At 45.1% G+C, this 20,533-nt stretch overlaps 2 protein-coding genes across 4 annotated transcripts in view; one reads left to right on the top strand and one right to left on the bottom strand.

The window, feature by feature from the left end:
• The window catches only part of PTPRE (protein tyrosine phosphatase receptor type E), a 170,802-nt gene extending 150,950 nt beyond the window's left edge, over window positions 1–19,852 (bottom strand). Inside the window, exon 1 of one of the 2 annotated variants that reach the window (XM_075843127.1) lies at window positions 19,759–19,852. The gene's annotated coding sequence lies outside the window, so the exon portion shown is untranslated. Of the gene's footprint in view, window positions 1–16,780; window positions 17,070–19,758 lie in introns of those variants that run through there. The other variant, XM_075843126.1, reaches the window with a different exon arrangement.
• The window catches only part of CLRN3 (clarin 3), a 56,168-nt gene continuing 53,552 nt past the window's right edge, over window positions 17,918–20,533 (top strand). Inside the window, exon 1 of one of the 2 annotated variants that reach the window (XM_075843134.1) lies at window positions 17,918–17,989. The gene's annotated coding sequence lies outside the window, so the exon portion shown is untranslated. Of the gene's footprint in view, window positions 17,990–19,960; window positions 20,047–20,533 lie in introns of those variants that run through there. The other variant, XM_075843130.1, reaches the window with a different exon arrangement.

Genomic DNA, 20,533 nt, shown 5'->3' with positions numbered 1-20,533 from the left:
AATTGATTTATAGTCGGGGTCGTTACGGACGTGGCGATACCAAATATGTGCAACTTTTTTGCTTTATTGTGGTTTTTTTTAAAATATTAAATCCGTTTGTAAGGGGCAAAAGTGGGTTTTTAATTTTTTATTTTTTTTTCCACATTTTTTTAAATTTACTTTATTCAACTTTTTTACACTTTTATACTAGTCCCACTAGGGGACTTCACTATGCGATCCTCATTATAATACACTGCAATACTTTTGTATTGCAGTGTATTATTGCCTGTCCGTTTAAAACGGACAGGCATCTGCTAGGTCATGCCTGCGGCATGATCTAGCAGGCATTCATGTGCGTTGCGCGCGCGCGCAAAAAAACGCTGCGTTTATTGCGCATTGCAGTGGTGTGTGTCATCAGTATGTGCTGCGTAGCTGCGTGATTTTCGCGCATATGCCATGCTTATGACACTCTGTTTTTATGTTTACAAACATAACAGCAGGAGGTGCTTTGATGTTTTCATTCCGTGTGCCGTGCGCGATTTTCACGCACCCATTGACTTCAACCTAGAAGCCACAGCACATTCTGTCGGAAAAACCGCACCACATGGTGTAGTTCTTTGTGCAGAATTTTCACTGTGAAAAGCAGCGCTAGAAACAAAAAGAAAAAGATTCATACCGTAACCATGGCAACGCATCCCTCTGACGCCCTGAAGCCCGGCCTCCTGGAATGACGTTTTATCCCATGTGACCACTGCAGACTGTGATTGGCTGCAGCAGTCACATGGGGTAAAACATCAACCCTGCAGGCTGGGGTAGACGCAGGAGCAGAGAGTTCTGGGTAACATGTGATTTTTTTGGGGGCGGGATTGGTGCGATTCTGCCACAAAAGTTGCAACACTTGACTATATGTTGCAGGTTTTACATCCCCATTGAATTAAATGGGGAAAACCTGCAACGAAAATGTAGCATAAATTGACATGCTGCGGATTTAAAATCTACACCGCAAGTCAATTTATTAACGTTTTCGCTGCGGTTTTTCCGCAGTGTGGGCATGAGATTTTCTAAATCCTATACACTTTGCTGCTACTATAAGTGCTGCGGAATTTCCGCACAGAATTCCGTTGAAGAAATTCTGCAGCGTTTGCGCTACGTGGGAACCCGGCCTAAGTGTAGCCCTGGCATTAAAGTGATAGTTCTTGCTGCCGATGTCTTCCAAAGAACCCCTAAACAGTTAAAAACACAGAACGTTACATGTGCAGCTGGCACATCCATACCAATTGCATGTGCCAGCTGTACAGAGCGTAGAAAATCGGCCTGTAAATCCACCCCAAAATCTGCACGTGTTACATGAATACTTCAATGACTGAATTACGCAGCAAAATCCCGCAACAGATGAAGCATAGTAAGACCACGATCACACATACAGTTTTGATGCAGTTTTTGGCTCAGCTGTTTGAGCCAAAGCTAGAAGTGGATCCAAAAGGAAGGAAAAGTATATTTTGTGTCCACTCCTGTATTTGGCAAAAAAAAAAACTGCACTAAGAATGCGTGTGTGACCGCGGCCCTAGGACTTGGAAATCCACAGCAAGTCTACATGTTGTTGCAGATTTTTGAGGAGCATTAGCCGCCACATGTGAACGCAGACCTAATACGTTCTATCCAGTCAGTAAGACAAGCAATCAATGTTCATGAGCTTTACAGCTTCTAATTCCTTTTATTATAAAATTGCGCAGATTTTAACGGATGTCATTTCCTCTTTCTTGACTGGAGATCCACAAAATATTTGCCAATTAAGGGTGAGAACACGAAAATAAGAAGAGGAAGGAAATGAGAAGAGGCTCTCTCCTGCAGCTGCGCTCCTGCCCAAATATCACTTCTTTCTTTTACAAAATATCTGCTCAATATTTCCAATCAGATCCAAACTGCGCTCCGTGCTGCCCCCCCCCCTCCCATTCTTATCAATTCCTACAAATTACTGGTCAGACACTTTATATATGTTCTGGATTTAAACCTAAAGGTCCGTACATTCTTGTTTTCTTCTTGAGACAAAACTTTTCTAATGGCAAATTAACGCGTGACGGAAATTGTGCAAATTTCCGCTGAAATAATTCACAGCAGATACATTACCAGGCAAGTGGATGAGATTTTAATTTATCTCATCTACATGCGGTGGACGTTTTCTGCATGGAAATTGACTGGTGCTGATTTGTATATCCTCAGCATGTTCATTTCTATCGCAGAATGAGCACGGATTTGTTGCTGAAGTAAAAATCTGCAAGAAATGTAATGTTGCAGATTTTGCTGCATACTACGTGCAGATTTAGAGTAAAACATTTTTAATACATTCTTTTTTTTTTCTTTAATGGAAATCTGCAGAAAATCTACAAGACCCTCCCCTATGAGGGCACATTCACACGTGGCGGACTTGTTGTTGAATTCGGCTGTGGACAGTCCGCAGTGGAATTCTGCAGCGGCCGTTTTTTACATTTGTTTCTATACATTTTTAGGAAACTTAGTTCAGATGTTGCAGAAAATAACTGTGCGGAAATCAGGCTGCGGTGCAGAATTTCCCCTCCGCAGCAGCTCATTACATTGCGGAGAAGAAGCGGAATTTCACTGCGGATTTCAGCCTTTGCGATGCAAAAACTGAAATCTGTGGCAAGTCCGCTGTGATATCTGCAACGTCTGAATTACCTGTCATATATGCAAATGTTGGTGTAGATTCGTTGTGTAATTGCCCCAAATCTGCACCAACATTTGCAGCGGAAAAACTCTGCCACGTCTGAACGTGCCCTTAGGGTACGTTCACACGTTAAACGAAAAAGGGCTGTAAAATATGGATCTGTGAAGAGAAAATAGCTTCTGATTTTCAGCCATTTTTCAAACCACAAATCTTTTTTGAGGCCGTTTTTGGAGCCGTTTTTCTATTGACCCAATTAAAAATGGCTCTAAATACGGCTCAAGTGACATGCTCTTTTTATGGTGCGTTTTATTTACGTTATTTCTCTCTCTCTCTCTCGGTCTCTCTCTCTCTGGAGCACCCGATACATTCATGTATTAGGGTATGTTCACACGGCAGCGTCCAATACGCCTGAAATTACGGGGCTGTTTTCAGACAAAAACAGCTCCTGAATTTCAGACGTAATTGCTCGTACTCACATTTTTCGCGGCGTCAATTATGGACGTTATTGGACCTGTTTTTCAATGGAGTCAATGAAAAATGGCTCCAATTACGTCTCAAGAAGTGACATGCACTTCTTTGACGCGGGCGACTTTTTATGCGCCGTCTTTTGACAGCGGCGCGTAAACAAAAGCCTGTTTGCACATAACACCGTAACCCCATTGATTTCAATGGGCAGATGTTTGCCGGCGGTTTGGAGCCATATTTTCGGACGTAAAACGCCCAAATTACGTCCCTAAATAGGGCGTGTGAACATACCCTAACACAGACAACCCACTGATTTCTATGGGCCCCATGTAATGCTTAATTTACCCTATGATGGCGCTGCAGGGCATCTGAACACATTCTACCAGGATCCCCAAAGATTACAGATGAACGCCGGGGGTTCCAGCAGCAGGGCGCCCTGTGATCAGATTATCATGCGGAAACTCTTCTTCTACCAGAAAGTGATTGTGCAAAACAGTCAAACTCTTTGAAGGATTACATGCACTTTTGCTGCTCTTTTTTGTATTTCTTCAATGCATCTAAAGTGAAATTGTCTATGAGCTAAATACATGAGCAGCACAAAACAAAAAGAGTCCAGACTGTTTACCTCACAGTGGATTGCCTAGACTGAATAGCAAACACTCAGCTGTGAGAAGTATTAGATCTGCACGTGTATTTCAACCTCTGGATGTAAAAAGTAATATTCCCATTCACTGACAACAAACAGACATCCGAGAATTGTAAAGTATGTTACAATATATTGAAATCTTTAAATTATTGTAAGGGCTCTGATGTCCTACACATCCTTGAAATCATCAATAACTTCTTAGTGAGCCTGCAGTGTAAAGTATAGTGAAGGGCCAGAGCAGCTGTTTGCTCCCCTGGAGATGGATTTGGGACTACCTCATACTCTCAGTAAACAATGTAGCTAAATTGTAGCCCTGCCTCTATTAGATTAAAGATTTGCTGTAAATAACTGTTCTTGCTCTGGAGGACTGCTGGCATCCTTGCTTTACACGCAGCCTACTGACGTCAATGTGGAGGAAATGATTTGTCAAGCAACTTCCCCGGAGGTATCATCCTCAGCAGGATTTATTTAAATAGAAATAGTTGTCCAAGGTGGAGACCTAGACAACACCTTTTTCTAAATGCAGACTGGCTGATAACCAGATGATCCCTGCAGGACTGGCAGCTGTAACCCTCAGCAATTAGCTGCTATACCCAGGGGAAGCTGTGGATGGCAGCATATGAATGAGCAACTATGTAATACATGACTGCTCCATGGTCTGCAGGATCAGACTATACAGAAGATTTTTAACCCCTAGGTTAAAAAAAACATCTGCCATACATTTATGGCTCTAGAGCTATATAGTTAACGCTAAATGCCTTAAATATGTGGCACGGGGATGGTGAGAGCACAGTATCTGTGCCCGTGCAATGTGCAGCGGATGTAAGCCGTATATTACAGCTGACACTCTGCTGCATTGGGTGATAACTCAGATCCTGGCAATGTAACCCCTCAGATGCTGCGGTCAATAGCGACTATGGCCTCTAAATGGTTAGACAGAGAGAGAGGGCTATTTCTGCCACCCCATCAGCGTCCCCATCATCACGGGGTGCCAATGGGTTGTCATGGTATCCAGGGCCCTAAAGAAGGCCCTCAGGCCTGCCATGTTTGTATGCCTATTAGAACCCACAGTGGGGAGGGGCTTGAATGGAGCGGCGGTCGAATATGTGCCCGCCTCTCTATTCCATGGCTCGGGACCGCCACTCTCATGATATGTAGGGGTCCCAGTGGTGGGGCCCTCAGTGATCATGACAATCATCACCTGTCCTGTGAATAAGTGATAATTGTCCATTCTGGGAATTTCCCTTACATATTCTCATAGATTTCAGTTAGGGCATGACCACACGTGGCGGATTTCCTCCGCAACTGTCCGCATCAATGCCGCACAGAATCTGCGTTGCAGATTCTGCTGCGGATCTGCACAAAATGTGCAGTAAATTGATGCGGACTAGCTGCTGCGGACTGCGGGAAAAGTGCTTCCCTTCTCCCTATCAGTGCAGGATAGAGAGAAGGGACAGCACTTTCCCTAGTGAAAGTAAAAGAATTTCATACTTACCGGCCGTTGTCTTGGTGACGCGTCCCTCCTTCGGCATCCAGCCCGACCTCCCTGGATGACGCGCCAGTCCATGTGACCGCTGCAGCCTGTGCTTGGCCTGTGATTGGCTGCAGCCGTCACTTACACTGAAACGTCATCCTGGGAGGCCGGACTGGAGACAGACGCAGGGAGTTCTCGGTAAGTATGAACTTCTATTTTTTTACAGGTTGCTGTATATTGGGATCGGTAGTCACTGTCCCGGGTGCAGAAACAGTTACTGCCGATCGCTTAACTCTTTCAGCACCCTGGACAGTGACTATTTACAGACGTCTCCTAGCAACGCTCCCGTCATTACGGGAGCCCCATTGACTTCCTCAGTCTGGCTGTAGACCTAGAAATACATAGGTCCAGCCAGAATGAAGAAATGTCATGGTAGTAAAACCAATACGCTCCGCAGCACACATAAGATCTGCGGACTTCATTGCGGAATTTTGACTCTCCATTGAAGTCAATGGAGAAATTCCGCCATGAGTCCGCCACTGCTCCGCAACAGACAGAGCATGCTGCGGACACCAAATTCCGCTCCGCAGCCTATGCTCCGCAGCGGAATTTTACGCCTCGTCTAAACGAACACTGCTAAATTAAAGTGTAAGTCAATGGACAAACGGCACCGCTGCGGATTAACGCTGCGGAGTGTCCGCAGCGGAATTTAAGTGAAATTCCGCCACGTGTGAACCCAGCCTTATTGAAAGGAGTGCTCTGTATTTTACAATTTTGTTTTCTTAGATAGGTTCCTGAAAATAATCTAGTCGCAGTTTATTGTTGCGCATCTCAGCGATCAGCTACAGTCTGTGAGGGAACCCAGCAGCGACTGTTCATTTCCCCTACAGCGCCACCACAGGAGAAATAAATCATTACACGGGGCCCATATACATCAATGAGTCGACCATGTTATACACTGATGTGCTGGGTCCTCTGATGCGTTTTTTTTAGCCACGATCGCCTTAGGCTAATTGATGGAGGTCCTGAACAGCGGACACCCAGAGAAAACCCTAAAAGAGTATTTGAAAATGGGTTTTCAAAGCCAACAAGCCCTTTAAGGTGCTTCAGTATAAGTTCTTGCGTTGTACTGTCCTACTGAGGCATTCAAAATTATATTCAAGGTTTTCTCATTTAAATGTGAGGCAACCAAATATGACAGCCCACTACTGGAGTTGTCACCCACCTTACCCAGACTCCCGAATGGCCAATCTGCCTATTTATGCAGCAATTCATTCCCTGTTTCCATATAAATCCCCAATTGGGCAGATATACAATTTATGGCTCTATAAAAGCTGGGTGACCACCTCTGTGGTAGCTCTAATAGCAAGTAGCGATTGTCACCCAGCTTTCCCAGAAACAGATAAAGTTAGGAAACAGCTAAATAGAATAAAATAGGACTTTTTACATTTTCTGGTCAGTATATATTTCTCACTAATGTCTGCATTGGATTGTTTGGCTATGACCTCATCACTCCGTTTCCTGAAGACACCAGTTACAGGAAGCCAGTATTTCCTAAGAAACCAGTGTAGATAAAATCTACTGTATAAACAGAGGCATTAGAGATTAAAAGGCATTCCCATCTTCAACGTTAAGTATATGCCAGGGGTCAGCAACCTTCGGCACGCCAGCTGTTGGAAAACCACAATTCCCAGCATGCCCTGATAGCCTTTAGCTGGAATAATAAAACAATTGGCTGTCGGGGCATGCTGGGAGTTGTAGTTTTCCTGGTATATGCCATAAATGCCTGATAGGTGCAGGTCCCACCTCTGTTCTCTGATTCACGCTGGCTGCTTTCCCAATAGAAGTAAATGGAGAGGTGGCCACACTTGCACATGGCCTTCTACATTGAAGTCTATGGAAGGTTATGGATAGAGCCTATGCCATATTAGTGATTGTACTGTCTATGGCACGAGTTGTCAGGACATGCTAGGAGTTGTAGTTTCCTAACAGTAAAGGGGGTTTTACACTGGGCGATTATTGTTCAGACAAGCGTTCATATGATTGCTCGTGGCCGATAATTGACCTGTGTAAACAGGACAGGGATAAGCAGATGAACGAGCAAACGCTTGTTCATCTACTGATCGTATAGTTTTAAAAGATTTTTAAATATTATCTTTGTCGGCAGCCCAACCCCCTGTGTAAACAGGGAGACGCGCTGCCGATGTGATAATAATGTATGGGGACAAGCGATCGGAGTAACAACCGCTCGTCCCCATCCATAGCTCAGTGTGACAGGAGCAAACGAGTGCCGATCAACGACGTCTGCTGAGTAATAGGACCTTTAGGGCACGGCCAGACGTGGCGGATTTCCTCCGCAGCTGTCCGCATCAATGCCGCACCTAATCCGGGTTGCGGATTACGGCTGCGGATCTGCCCAAAATGTGCAGTAAATTGATGCGGACTAGCTGCTGCGGACTGCGGAAAAAGTGCTTCCCTTCTCTGTATCAGTGCAGGATAGAGAGAAGGGCCAGCACTTTCCCTAGTGAAAGTAAACGAATTTCATACTTACCGGCCGTTGTCTTGGTGACGCGTCCCTCTTTCGGCATCCAGCCCTACCTCCCTGGATGACGCGGCAGTCCATGTGACCGCTGCAGCCTGTGATTGGCTGCAGCCGTCACTTAGACTGAAACGTCGTCCTGGGAAGCCGGACTGGAGACAGAAGCAGGGAGTTCTCGGTAAGTATGAACTTTTTACAGGTTGCTGTATATTGGGATTGGTAGTCACTGTCCAGAAACAGTTACTGCCGATCGCGTAACTCTTTCAGCACCCTGGACAGTGACTATTTACTGACGTCTCCTAGCAACGCTCCCGTAATTACGGGAGCCCCATTGACTTCCTCAGTCTGGCTGTAGACCTAGAAATACATAGGTCCAGCCAGAATGAAGAAATGTCATGTTAAAAAAGCAAGACGCATCCGCAGCACACATAACATGTGCATGACAGCTGCGGACTTCATTGCGGAAATTAGAATCTCCATTGAAGTCAATGAAGAAATTCCGCCATGAGTCCGCAACCAGTCCGCCACTGCTCCGCAACAGACAGAGCATGCTGCGGACACCAAATTCCGCTCCGCAGCCTATGCTCCGCAGCGGAATTTTACGCATCGTCTAAACGAACAGTTCTAAATTTAAGTGGAAGTCAATGGAGAAACGGCTCCGCTGCGGATTAACGCTGCGGAGTGTCCGCAGCGGAATTCAAGTGAAATTCCGCCACGTGTGAACCCAGCCTTAAGGAGCCACAGGCTGCAGACCACTAAAGTACGCTTATTTGCCTTTGATCTAAATAGGGGACAAATAAATTATCAGTTAGGAATGGCTCCCTCGGCAGATATGCTTCCAGCATTTCCTAATAGTTTAGGGACCCAAACTATAAGGGAAATTTTGTTGTTTTTTCTAAGGAACGAGACTCTGCAAAAGGTATGGAACCACAAATGTATATGGTTTTAAGTAAGGAAGGATCAGGTTGTGTTATTTTGTAATAGGAAGTAGTAGATAGATGGATGGATGGATGGATGGATGGATAGATAGATAGATAGATAGATAGATAGATAGATAGATAGATAGATAGATAGATAGATAGATAGATAGATAGATAGATAGATAGATAGATAGATAGATAGATAGATAGATAGATACAGTATTTAGTATTTTGAAGACTCCAAATATCAAAATCACAGGTTATTTTCATAATAAAAAGAGCAACAATTCTCAGTTACAGCTTACACTGCATATAATATAAATATTATATGCAGTATATTTTAGATACAGGGCTTCAGCAGACAGTATCACACATGACAGGCTTAGAAACAGGGCCTCAGCAAACAGTATAAAACATGATAGGCTTGGATGCAGGACTTCAGAGAGTATCACACATGACAGGCTTAGATACGGAGCCCAAGGAGACAGTATCCATATAATTACCCTCCTCGCTCCTGAGTCGGGTCCTGCTCAGTTCCGGGCACAACATTGGGTCCTGACCATGATTGCTTCTTTTAAGGCAAATACTATTCAGAATTCTAAAAAAGCTGTAAGACCTTCCCTGTGGTTGCTGCAATAGCAATCATATTGGCTGTCACCCAACTTTCCCAGAAACAGATGTAATTAAAAAAAAAAATATGGTTCAGCATAACAACCCACAAACAAGATAACACCTCTTTTCTGAAGTGGTAATTGGCACCACAGGGCTTGGTTATCCTCCTAATCTCATGGTTTTGACTACATGATTATGTCAACACAAAGTATCTACAGGACATAAAGCATTTCTGGAATTCTGTGGGAAGAAAGCACCAAACATAATATAGAGCATGCTTTATTCTAAGGGATTTACTAGCCAAATGTGAAAAGTGTGGAAAAGGGTGAATTTAACATCAGCACTATTATGGTTATTGTGTACCCCAAATATTTGTTTCCTGGAGCCAAGAAGGAAATATCCACAGTAAGCTTTGGCGTGATGCACTTCTCTAAACATCATATGCTAACACAAGACTGCTGACTGCACAAGATTCAGAATATTAATTCACACATATAAATATACAACATCCTGACAGGAGTAAAATTAACAAACAGCTCCTGCAAAAATATATCAAAATGCACTCAGCATCATATGATAGATAGATAGATAGATAGATAGATAGATAGATAGATAGATAGATAGATAGATAGATAGATAGATAGATAGATAGATAGATAGATAGATAGATAGATAGATAGATAGATAGATAGATAGATAGATAGATAGATAGATATAGATAGATATGAGATAGATAGATAGATAGATAGATAGATAGATAGATAGATAGATAGATAGATAGATAGATAGATAGATAGATAGATAGATAGATAGATAGATAGATAGATAGATAGATAGATAGATAGATGATAGATAGATGATAGATAGATAGATAGATAGATAGATAGATAGATAGATAGATAGATAGATAGATAGATAGATAGATATAGATAGATATGAGATAGATAGATAGATAGATAGATAGATAGATAGATAGATAGATAGATAGATAGATAGATAGATAGATAGATAGATAGATAGATAGATAGATAGATAGATAGATAGATAGATAGATAGATAGATAGATAGATAGATAGATACATAGATAGATACATAGATATGAGATAGATAGACATGAGATAGATAGATAGATAGATAGATAGATAGATAGATAGATAGATAGATAGATAGATAGATAGATATGAGATAGATAGACATGAGATAGATACATAGATAGATAGATAGATAGATAGATAGATAGATAGATAGATAGATAGATAGATAGATAGATAGATAGACATGAGATAGATAGATAGATAGATAGATAGATAGATAGATAGATAGATAGATAGATAGATAGATAGATAGATAGATAGATAGATAGATAGATAGATAGATAGATAGATAGATAGATAGATAGATATGAGATAGATAGACATGAGATAGATACATAGATAGATACATCCAGTATTTAGTATTTTGAAGACTTTTAATATGAAAACCACAAGTAGTTTTCAGAATAAAAATAACAACATTTCTCAGTGTGTTTCGGCTTACACTGCGTATAATATAAATATTTTTTTTTTTTTCTTATTCAAAAATTTTTATTGAGTTTCAAAACACAAAATTACACAACATAGTGGAGGGAAGGCCTCCACACCATAAATGGAACCGACAAACAAGGTCAGTGGACCAAATCAAAAACAAATCAGAACAACAACAAAGAAGAGAAATCAATCAATAATGTGCATCACATCTCAATAGGAAGGACACTGCGCAGTATACAACAGTAGCATGGAGAATTCTTACAGCAACACATCAGGAGGCACAGTGAGGCCACTTAATTCAAACAGAGAGGGAGCGGCACATTACCCTAGACAGGGGAAGAGAAAGTATAGAAAAAGGTCCCCAGAGGGGGAGGAGTAGGAGGGAGGGGAGAGGACAAGGGGATCCTGGACTCCGATTCTGGGGTATTCTGGGTGAAAAAACATCAGCCAGCAAGCGTCACAGTACATTTCACAAGAGCATAGGCCAACTCAGGTTACAGCCGTGAGGTAGGAAGGAGAAGAAAGAAACACTATCCAAGGATACCACGTAGATGTGTATTTTACCACAGCTGCCGGAGAGTGAGCCACCAGGTGTTCCATTCGCTGTATCGCGGCAACTTCCTGAAACCACTCATCTAATGTTGGAGGTATTGCCGTTTTCCACCTGCGCGGGATCACTGACTTTGCTGCCTGAAGGAGGTGTCTAACTAGTGAGCTTTTATAAACTTGTATTGGCATCGGGAACATGAATAAAAGAGCTGCTTCCGGAGAGTTGGGGACAGAGACTCCAGTAACCTCCAATATCAATTTAAGTACCGCATCCCAAAAACTCCTCAACAAGGGGCAACTCCACCAAACATGAGACATACAACCTCCTACATCACCACAACGCCAACAATTGTCAGGCATAGATGGATACCATTTATGAAGCGCAGCCGGGACCCGGTACCATCTAGATACTATTTTGTAGCTAGTTTCTTGGGCCCTAGTGGCTATAGATGCTTTTTGTGAGAGGGAGAAACATCGCTTCCATTGTGCGTCAGTAAATGTAGTATGCAATTCTCTCTCCCAGGCCCCGCAGAAGGAGGGGAGTTGTTGGGAACGCTGTGAAAGGAGTAACTTATATATCGTGGATATGATATGGGTAGGGGGCTGGGTGGAGACACATAGGCGCTCAAAGTCCGTCAACAACCGGTGAAGATGTGCGCGTCGCTTAACCGCTCCATAAAAGTGCTTTAACTGGGCATATTCATATATACGGCGAGTGGAGGGCACAGCATCGGGGCAGATGGATGTTAGAGGGAGAAGAGAGGAAGCGGAGAGAACCTGGGCAAAATACATGGGATTGGTGGACGGCCTGCCTAGGAAGGAGCGACCAGCCTTACCAGCAGGAAAGGCTGGATTGTCTGTGATTGGAGTTAAAGGACCCAGGGGGTCTATAAGCGTACTTTCAGGTCCTAAGGACCTCAATACCAGAAGGGTATGATGGACCACAAAGGAGGTTTGAGTCGGTCTGTTCCCGGGCAGGGTCCACGGCAGGGATGATAGGGTACTGGGACATAGTTGTTGAGCCAAACGGACCCATAGTTTTGATTCACGGTTATGAAAAAAATCTAAAACACGTGCGTGAGTTGATGCTAGATAGTAGAGCCTACAATCCGGCAGACCAACCCCACCCGTACCCCTGGAGCGAGTCAGAAGAGCCCGGCTCAGACGTGGGCGACCAGTCGGCCAAATGAAGGAGCCGAAGCAACGCTGAAGCCGCAACCAATAGAAGGATGGGATAGAGATGGGGATCGTCTGCAGGAGATAAAGCAAGCGGGGGAGGAGCGACATCTTAATAATATTGATACGGCCAAACCAGGAAAATTCAGTCTTATGCCAGGAATTAAGATCAGTGCGAAACTTGGCCAGTAGGGGGATATAATTATTTGTAAACAGTTGTGTAAGGTCACCACTTATACGGGCACCCAAATATGTAATACCTCTGGAGGGCCAAGAAAAGGGGAAATTACTTTGGAGAAGCGACACTAACGGGCCCGGGAGAGAAACATTTAGCGCTTCCGACTTAGAGAAATTGATTTTGAAATTAGACCATGTTCCAAAACGGGACAACTCGGACATCAATGAAGGAAGAGAGACATGAGGATCTGTGAGATAGACCAATAGGTCATCAGCAAATGCCGAGCACTTGTATTCCATCCCTCCAATATTAATACCCTTAATATCCGTGTTGCTCCGAATGGAGGCCATGAGGTGTTCCATAACCAGAACATATAACAGGGGGGATAGGGGACAACCCTGTCTCGTGCCATTGTAAATAGGGAAAGGTGCCGAGAGGGAGCCATTTATTTTTATTTGGGCCGAAGGCGTACGATACAATGCCATGATTTTTGCCAAGAGAGAGGGTCCTATTCCCACATGCCGAAGGGTTTGGTAAAGGGCAGGCCACGATATTCTGTCAAACGCCTTTTCAGCATCTAGGGACAGGATCATGAGCGGGATGTGGTTAGTCTGGGCGTGGTGGATAATATCTAGAGTTTTAAGGGTGTTATCCCGGGCCTCCCGACCAGGCACAAAGCCCACCTGATCCGGGTGGATTAGATCAGGCAGGTAGTTATTTAGTCTATTGGCGAGCAATTTGGCGTAAATTTTCAGGTCTACATTGAGCAAGGAGATGGGACGATAACTGGAGCAGAGTTGAGGATCCTTACCCGGCTTAGGGATAACCGTGACATGAGCCAAGGTGGAGCTAGGAGGAAACCGGACCTCCGGGGAGATAGAATTAAAAGCTGGCAGTAAAAACGGTAACAACCGGTCAGCCAACACCTTGTAAAACTTGGCAGTGTAGCCATCCGGGCCAGGACTCTTTCCCCCAGGAAGATCGGTTATAACCGCAAGGAGCTCCGGGGAGGTGAAGTCCTTATCAAGTTCCTCAGCTATCTCCCTAGACAACGGTGTGAAGGGAGAAGAGAAAGAATCCCCGTCTGGCAGATGAGAGTGGGTAGGGGTGGGAGGGTCAAGGTTGTAAAGATTAGAGAAAAAGGTATGGAAGCAATCCGCTATCTCTGGGGTCGTGTGAACCACCTGGCCAGAAGGAGCTTTAGTATTTGGGATGTGTGATTGGGCAATCTTAGTTTTTAAAGCTCTGGCCAACATGCGTCCGCTCTTATTGCCAAACTCGTAGAATTTACTGCGACAGACTTGGAGAGCGCGCTGCTGGGCAGAGTCCAACAGCCGTCTGGCATCCTGTCGGGCAACCTGTAACTCCCGTAAAATCGGAAGAGACAACGCACGCTTGTGGAATATAAATATTTTATACATGTATCGACCCACGTTGGAGGCAGATTTCTCAAACATTTGTATTACGGGTAACATGGGAACATTTGAGCTGACCACAAATAAGCCAACCCCAGGATGATTGACTCTCACAGGGGCACGAGGTGTCAACAAAGGTTTGAAATTTTAAAAATCAATATCAAGAGCACTGATTGGACAGTGACATGGCAATCCAATCGGAGATTTCCAAAAAATTTAACTTCTCCAAATTGAACCTTTATTTGTCAGTTTATATATAGGTGTAGGCTGTATTCAGTCAGCTTCACCACGTTTTGCTAAGGTGTGAAAGTTCCCTTACTCTACAGAAAAAGTTCAGTAACTTTGTAAATACATTGTATCACTTATTTTGTACTGATCCTGAGCTACAACCCGTATTATACTCCAGAGCTACATTCACAATTCTGCTGGTCAAAAACCGTCAACAGCTTGTCACTTGACACCCCCCCCCCCCCCCCGCCAATGGCTAAGCTGAGCTTATATAAGGGAGATAATTAGTTTGTCCTAACTTAAGTCACTGTATAGTGTTTGGCTTAAAGAGGAAACTTTCCACAGTGCAAATGACCAGAATAAGATCTGTACAGACTTTGAGTCGCACTAGTCACTGATTGGCATTGATGGCCAACACTATCTGCAGCTGCCAACCACCTGGGGGGGCCACATTAGCACCCAACTCCAAAACACCAACATGGCAAGTCCTGATTTATTAGCACAAATAATGCCAATCAGTATAGAACCAGTAAAGAATAGCAATGAGTAGTAACTGGTGAAGATCACCTGTCTCACTCGAGGAAATAGGTCAGGAGGACCACATGGGTGTACACCACCGTATGTTGCTAAGTAATAAAGGGAAGGGAAAGAGAAAAAGATGTGGTCTAAACTAAATTGTAAAATAAAAAACTTTATTGGATATGCATTAATTCAATATTAAAAGTCCATTGGTGCAAACCTGTATGTGCGAGTGACCCCCAAACTCACGGTATGTGAGTTTGGGGGTCACTCGCACATACAGGTTTGCACCAATGGACTTTTAATATTGAATTAATGCATATCCAATAAAGTTTTTTATTTTACAATTTAGTTTAGACCACATCTTTTTCTCTTTCCCTTCCCTTTATTACTTAAGAATAGCAATGACAGTCATTACTTAGCACACAGTAGACCAGCAGTCCCTAATATTTGGCTCTACAGATGTTAAAAAAACTACAACTCCTATCATTCCCCGGCAGCCACCGGCATTGAGACAGGTTGTCAATATGTTTTATTATTATATTTTGGAGGACGATGCATCTGTTAATAAGCTACCTGCAAAAACATAAAGGATGCCAGTGTGCAGTCAGTCACTTATTAGGAGCTGTACTCAGGTGAACCCGCATGGCAGGGAAACACTTTAGCCTGGTAGTATACAGCTGGTTTGCCATTTGCTGGGGGATGACATGTGACTTCCTGATTTGTTATGCATTAAATGCAGCTTCTACACCATGCTAGCCCCAAATCCTGCAGTCACACTGATCAGCACATCTGTAACCACTGGATCATCTGTGGTCTGTGCAGAACATTATGCGCTAGATATGAAGTTCTGCATCAGCTGCACTCTGTGCAGAGCATTACATTCTGTGTAATGATATTCACACCGGTGCCATGACTTATGCTGCTATCAAGCCATTACTTTATAATGTGCACACTCCCTGAGCCAATGCTCTGCTATACCATACAGGAACGAGGTTCTGCATCAGCTGTGGTCTGTACAGTGCACTATGTTATGCTTTGTAAGAATGAGGTTCTGCATCAGCTGTGGTGTGTGCAGAACACTGTGCTATGATCTGTAGCAATGATGTTCTGCATCAGCTGTGGTCTGTGCAGTGCACTGTTATGCCTTGTGAGAATGAGGTTCTGCATCAGCTGTGGTTTGTGGAGAACACTATGCTACGATTTGTAGCAATGAGGTTCTGCATCAGCTGTTGTCTGTGGAGGAGACAGCAATATGCCTTGAAGGGATGAGGTTCTGCATCATCTGTGCCTGAGGTCTGTGCAGTGCGCTGTGTTATGATTTGTAGTAGTGAGGTTCTGCATCAGCTGTGCCCGAGGTCTGTGCAGTGCACTGTTATGCTTCGTAGGAATGAGGTTCTGCATCAGCTGTGCAGTGCGCTGTGTTATGATTTGTAGTAGTCAGGTTCTGCATCAGCTGTGCCTGAGGTCTGTGCAGTGCGCTGTGTTATGATTTGTAGTAGTGAGGTTCTGCATCAGCTGTGCCTGAGGTCTGTGCAGTGCGCTGTGTTATGATTTGTAGTAGTGAGGTTCTGTATCAGCTGTACCCGAGGTCTGTGCAGTGCGCTGTAAAGCTTCGTAGGAATGAGGTACTGCAGCAGCTGTGGTTCTTGCTGCTAACATTGTGCGTATTGTTATTTCAATCAACGCAAGCACTGATATCCACCCACTCAGTCTCTATTCTCCTCCCTTGCAGCCATGAAGTTCTGCATCAGCTGCGGTCCTATACCCCCCCCCCCTCCTCCCGCATCATTCCTCCACAGAACACGGATACTTCCCGCATAACAAACCCGGAGCCAGATCCAGGAGGTGTGGGGAAGTTCTTTTCTTACTTGTAGTCTGCAGCGCGCTGCTGGAGCTGTCATCGCCTCCGTGCGTTACACTGGAGCAGCTGCTTGTGCACTGCACTCCCCGGGGCCGGCACTGCACTCCGCTCCTCCGCCGCCGCTGCGCTTCATTTCCTGCCCAGTATTACACAGTCCTCCCATGTGCTGGATGCCAGAGCTCAGCTGTAGTGCCCTCCAATGATGGGTATCACCCAGCAATCCTATACCATCCTCATCCTCAGTGTACAGGAGGTGTGTGCCACTGCTGGAGGGGCAAGTCACAGGCAGCCCATCTCCACACACTGGATGGGAGCAGCCCCTGCATGTGTGATTGGTCTCCTTCTACTGTACATGTACGTCAAGTCCATGAATGGTAATAAGCCTCCTCCTCCTCCACTGCATCATAAGTACTCTACAATCAGAAGTTAGGATAGATAGATAGATAGATAGATAGATAGATAGATAGATAGATAGATAGATAGATAGATAGATAGATAGATAGATAGATAGATAGATAGATAGATAGATAGATAGATAGATAGATAGATAGATAGATAGATAGATGATAGATAGATGATAGATAGATAGATAGATAGATAGATAGATAGATAGATAGATAGATAGATAGATAGATAGATAGATAGATAGATAGATAGATATGAATAGATAGATAGATAGATAGATACAGGGGCGGACATACCGCATGTGCAGCCGGTGCAGCTGCACAAGGGCCCCGCGTGGGAAGGGGGCCCGTTCAGTGGCGTAACTACCACAGTAGCAGCCGTAGCAGCTGCTACGGGGCCCGCGGCATGGGGGGGCCCGTGTCGCCCTGACAGGCACATTACATTTTATGTACCAGGCCTGGCGGCACGGGCCCCCTCATGCCTAGTAGCATCACAACACTAGGCATGAGGGGAGGGAGGGGGCGGGGGCCCGGTGATAGCCGCCACACTGCACTACCAATCGGGAGGGAGGGGGCGGGTGCCCGGGCCCGGTGATAGCCGCTACACTGCACTGCCAATCTGGCACAGATGAATAGGACAGGACGGCGATGCTGGTGGTAGGAGGAGCGCTCAGGCAGGGGAGAGGACAGGGGGCGGTGCGACGTAAGACTTCGGGCGGCTGGACAGTACAGTCAGGACTGCCGGAGAACTCATAGGATGAGCGGAGGACAGACACAGGACGAGTGGAGGACGTGCAGACTGCAGAGGACAGGTAGATGAAGTTAAAAAGTTCATGTCAGAAGGGAGAAGTTTTTATGTAGAAAAATCTGCCTCATAATTCCTTCCGGAATTTTGAGGCATATTTTGACCTGCCGGTAGAACACTTCCCGCGTTTTTCATTGCGTTTTTTTGTGGCGTTTTTCGGCCATCGGGCCGTGGGCAGGGAAACGCAGCAAAAAACGCATTTTCTGCCTGCCATTGTTGTCAATGGGAAGTCAGAGACAGAAACGCCCGAAGAAAGGGCATTGCGCTTCTTTTTCCCGCATGCGGTTTTTACTGCTCGCAGGAAAAATTTCATGGATTTCAATGGGAGGCACTTTCTGACGTTTTTCGCGAAAAAAACCTCAGTGTGAACTCCCCCTAACACAGGGGCGTAACTACTGCTATAGCAGCCGTAGCGGCTGCTACGGGGCCGCGGCATGAGGGGGCCCGCGTCACCTGCCGGCACGGGCCCCCACCTTGGCCGGAATCTCCGCTAGCTGCCGCTATGGCTGCTACAGCGCGATGCCACGGAACACTACGGCAGAGCAGGGAGGTATCTCCCCGCTCTGCCATTAAACATAAGACATGTATCCCCTATCCACAGGATAGGGGATACGTGTGTGATCGCTGGCATTGATAGGGAGAACGGGGGACCGAAAGTCCCCTGAAGTTCTCCATCACAAACCTCGGACTTCCGGGGTCTGTGTCGGCAGCTCCGTAGAAATGAATGGAGCGCCGGTCACACTTGAGCTGCGCAGACACCGGAAGTCAGAGGTGAGTGATGGAGAACTTCGGGGGACTTTCGGTCCCCCGCTCTCCCTATCAATGCCAGCGATCACACATGTATCCCCTATCCTGTGGATAGGGGATACATGTCTTTTGTCTTTTCACACTGTAGGTCGCATTTTTTTGAGTGATTGGGGGTGTATGGCGTTCCCTACAGGGGGGGGGCTGTATAGCGTTCCCTACAGGGGGGGGCTGTAAGGCGTTCCCTACAGGGGGGGCTGTATAGCGTTCCCTACAGGGGGGGCTGTATAGCGTTCCCTACAGGGGGGTCTGTATGGCGTTCCCTAAAGGGGGGGTCTGTATGGCGTTCCCTACAGGGGGGGGGCTGTATGACTTTCCCTACAGACCCCCCCTGTAGGGAACGCCATACAGAACCCCTGTAGATAACGCCATACAGACCCCACTGTAGATAACGCCATAAAGTCCCCCCTGTAGATAACACCATACAGCCCCCTGTAGATAACGCCATACAGACCCCCTGTAGATAACGCCATACAGCCCCCTCTGTAGATAGCGCCATACAGTCCCCCCTGTAGATAGCGCCATACAGTCCCCCCTGTAGATAGCGCCATACAGTCCCCCCTGTAGATAGCGCCATACAGTCCCCCCTGTAGATAGCGCCATACAGTCCCCCCTGTAGATAGCGCCATACAGTCCCCCCTGTAGATAGCGCCATACAGACCCCCCTGTAGATAGCGCCATACAGACCCCTCTGTAGATAGCGCCATACAGTCCCCCCTGTAGATAACGCCATACAGCCCCCTCTGTTGATAGCGCCATACAGTCCCCCCTGTAGATAACGCCATACAGCCCCCTCTGTAGATATCTTGAGATTCAGTCCTGCTTGATAGGTAACAGTGCAGTAAGCTAAGCATGATAAGATCATCTAAATTATTGCATCTCAGTTGCATGAGTGCTTTGTGTTATATTCAATGATTCAATTTAACCTAAGTCTCTAAATGTGGGCAAAGAAAATAAAAAAACTATACTCACCTCCTCCCTCGCCTCCGTTCACCCGCCGCAGCCCCCATCCTCCTGTCTCGGTCTGTGTTACAAGTGTACAAGGCTGCACTGGTGACGCGCTGCCGATGGCACGTGACCGCTGCTGCCAATAACTCCTCATTGGTGTGCTGCTGAGGACAGTAGTTCCACAGCAAATCGCTGTTGAGGGCATTGATTGGCTGCAGCGGTCATGTGCCATCGACCGCGCGTCACCACAGCAGCTTTGTAAACACAGAAAGGGATAGGGGCTGCGGAGGGGGAACGGAGGCGCCGGTGGAGGTGAATATAGGTTTTTCATTTTCTTTGCCCACATTTAGGGACTTAGTTTAGATAAGAATTTAACCCGGAAAAAAATGTGTTACTTGTGTTCTAAACTGGTAATAAAATGTACAATATAAATCTTCCTTCATAATTTTTATTAGTAAGGTTTATTTTTATATGCATATATATGTTTAGGTAACTTTGTCGGTATTGGGGGGGGGGGCGGGGGGGCCCTGGCACATTATCTGCACAGGGGCCTTTTGCAGTCTGTGTCCGCCACTGGATAGATAGATAGATAGATAGATAGATAGATAGATAGATAGATAGATAGATAGATAGATAGATAGATAGATAGATAGATAGATGATAGATAGATAGATAGATAGATAGATAGATAGATAGATAGATAGATAGATAGATAGATAGATAGATAGATAGATAGATAGATATGAGATAGATAGATAGATATGAGATAGATAGATAGATAGATAGATAGATAGATAGA

This window comes from Rhinoderma darwinii, chromosome 11 (genome assembly GCF_050947455.1).
Source record: "Rhinoderma darwinii isolate aRhiDar2 chromosome 11, aRhiDar2.hap1, whole genome shotgun sequence".
NCBI lineage: Eukaryota > Metazoa > Chordata > Amphibia > Anura > Rhinodermatidae > Rhinoderma > Rhinoderma darwinii.
Note: the sequence above shows the minus strand (reverse complement) of the source record. Positions and strands in the feature narration are given on the sequence as shown.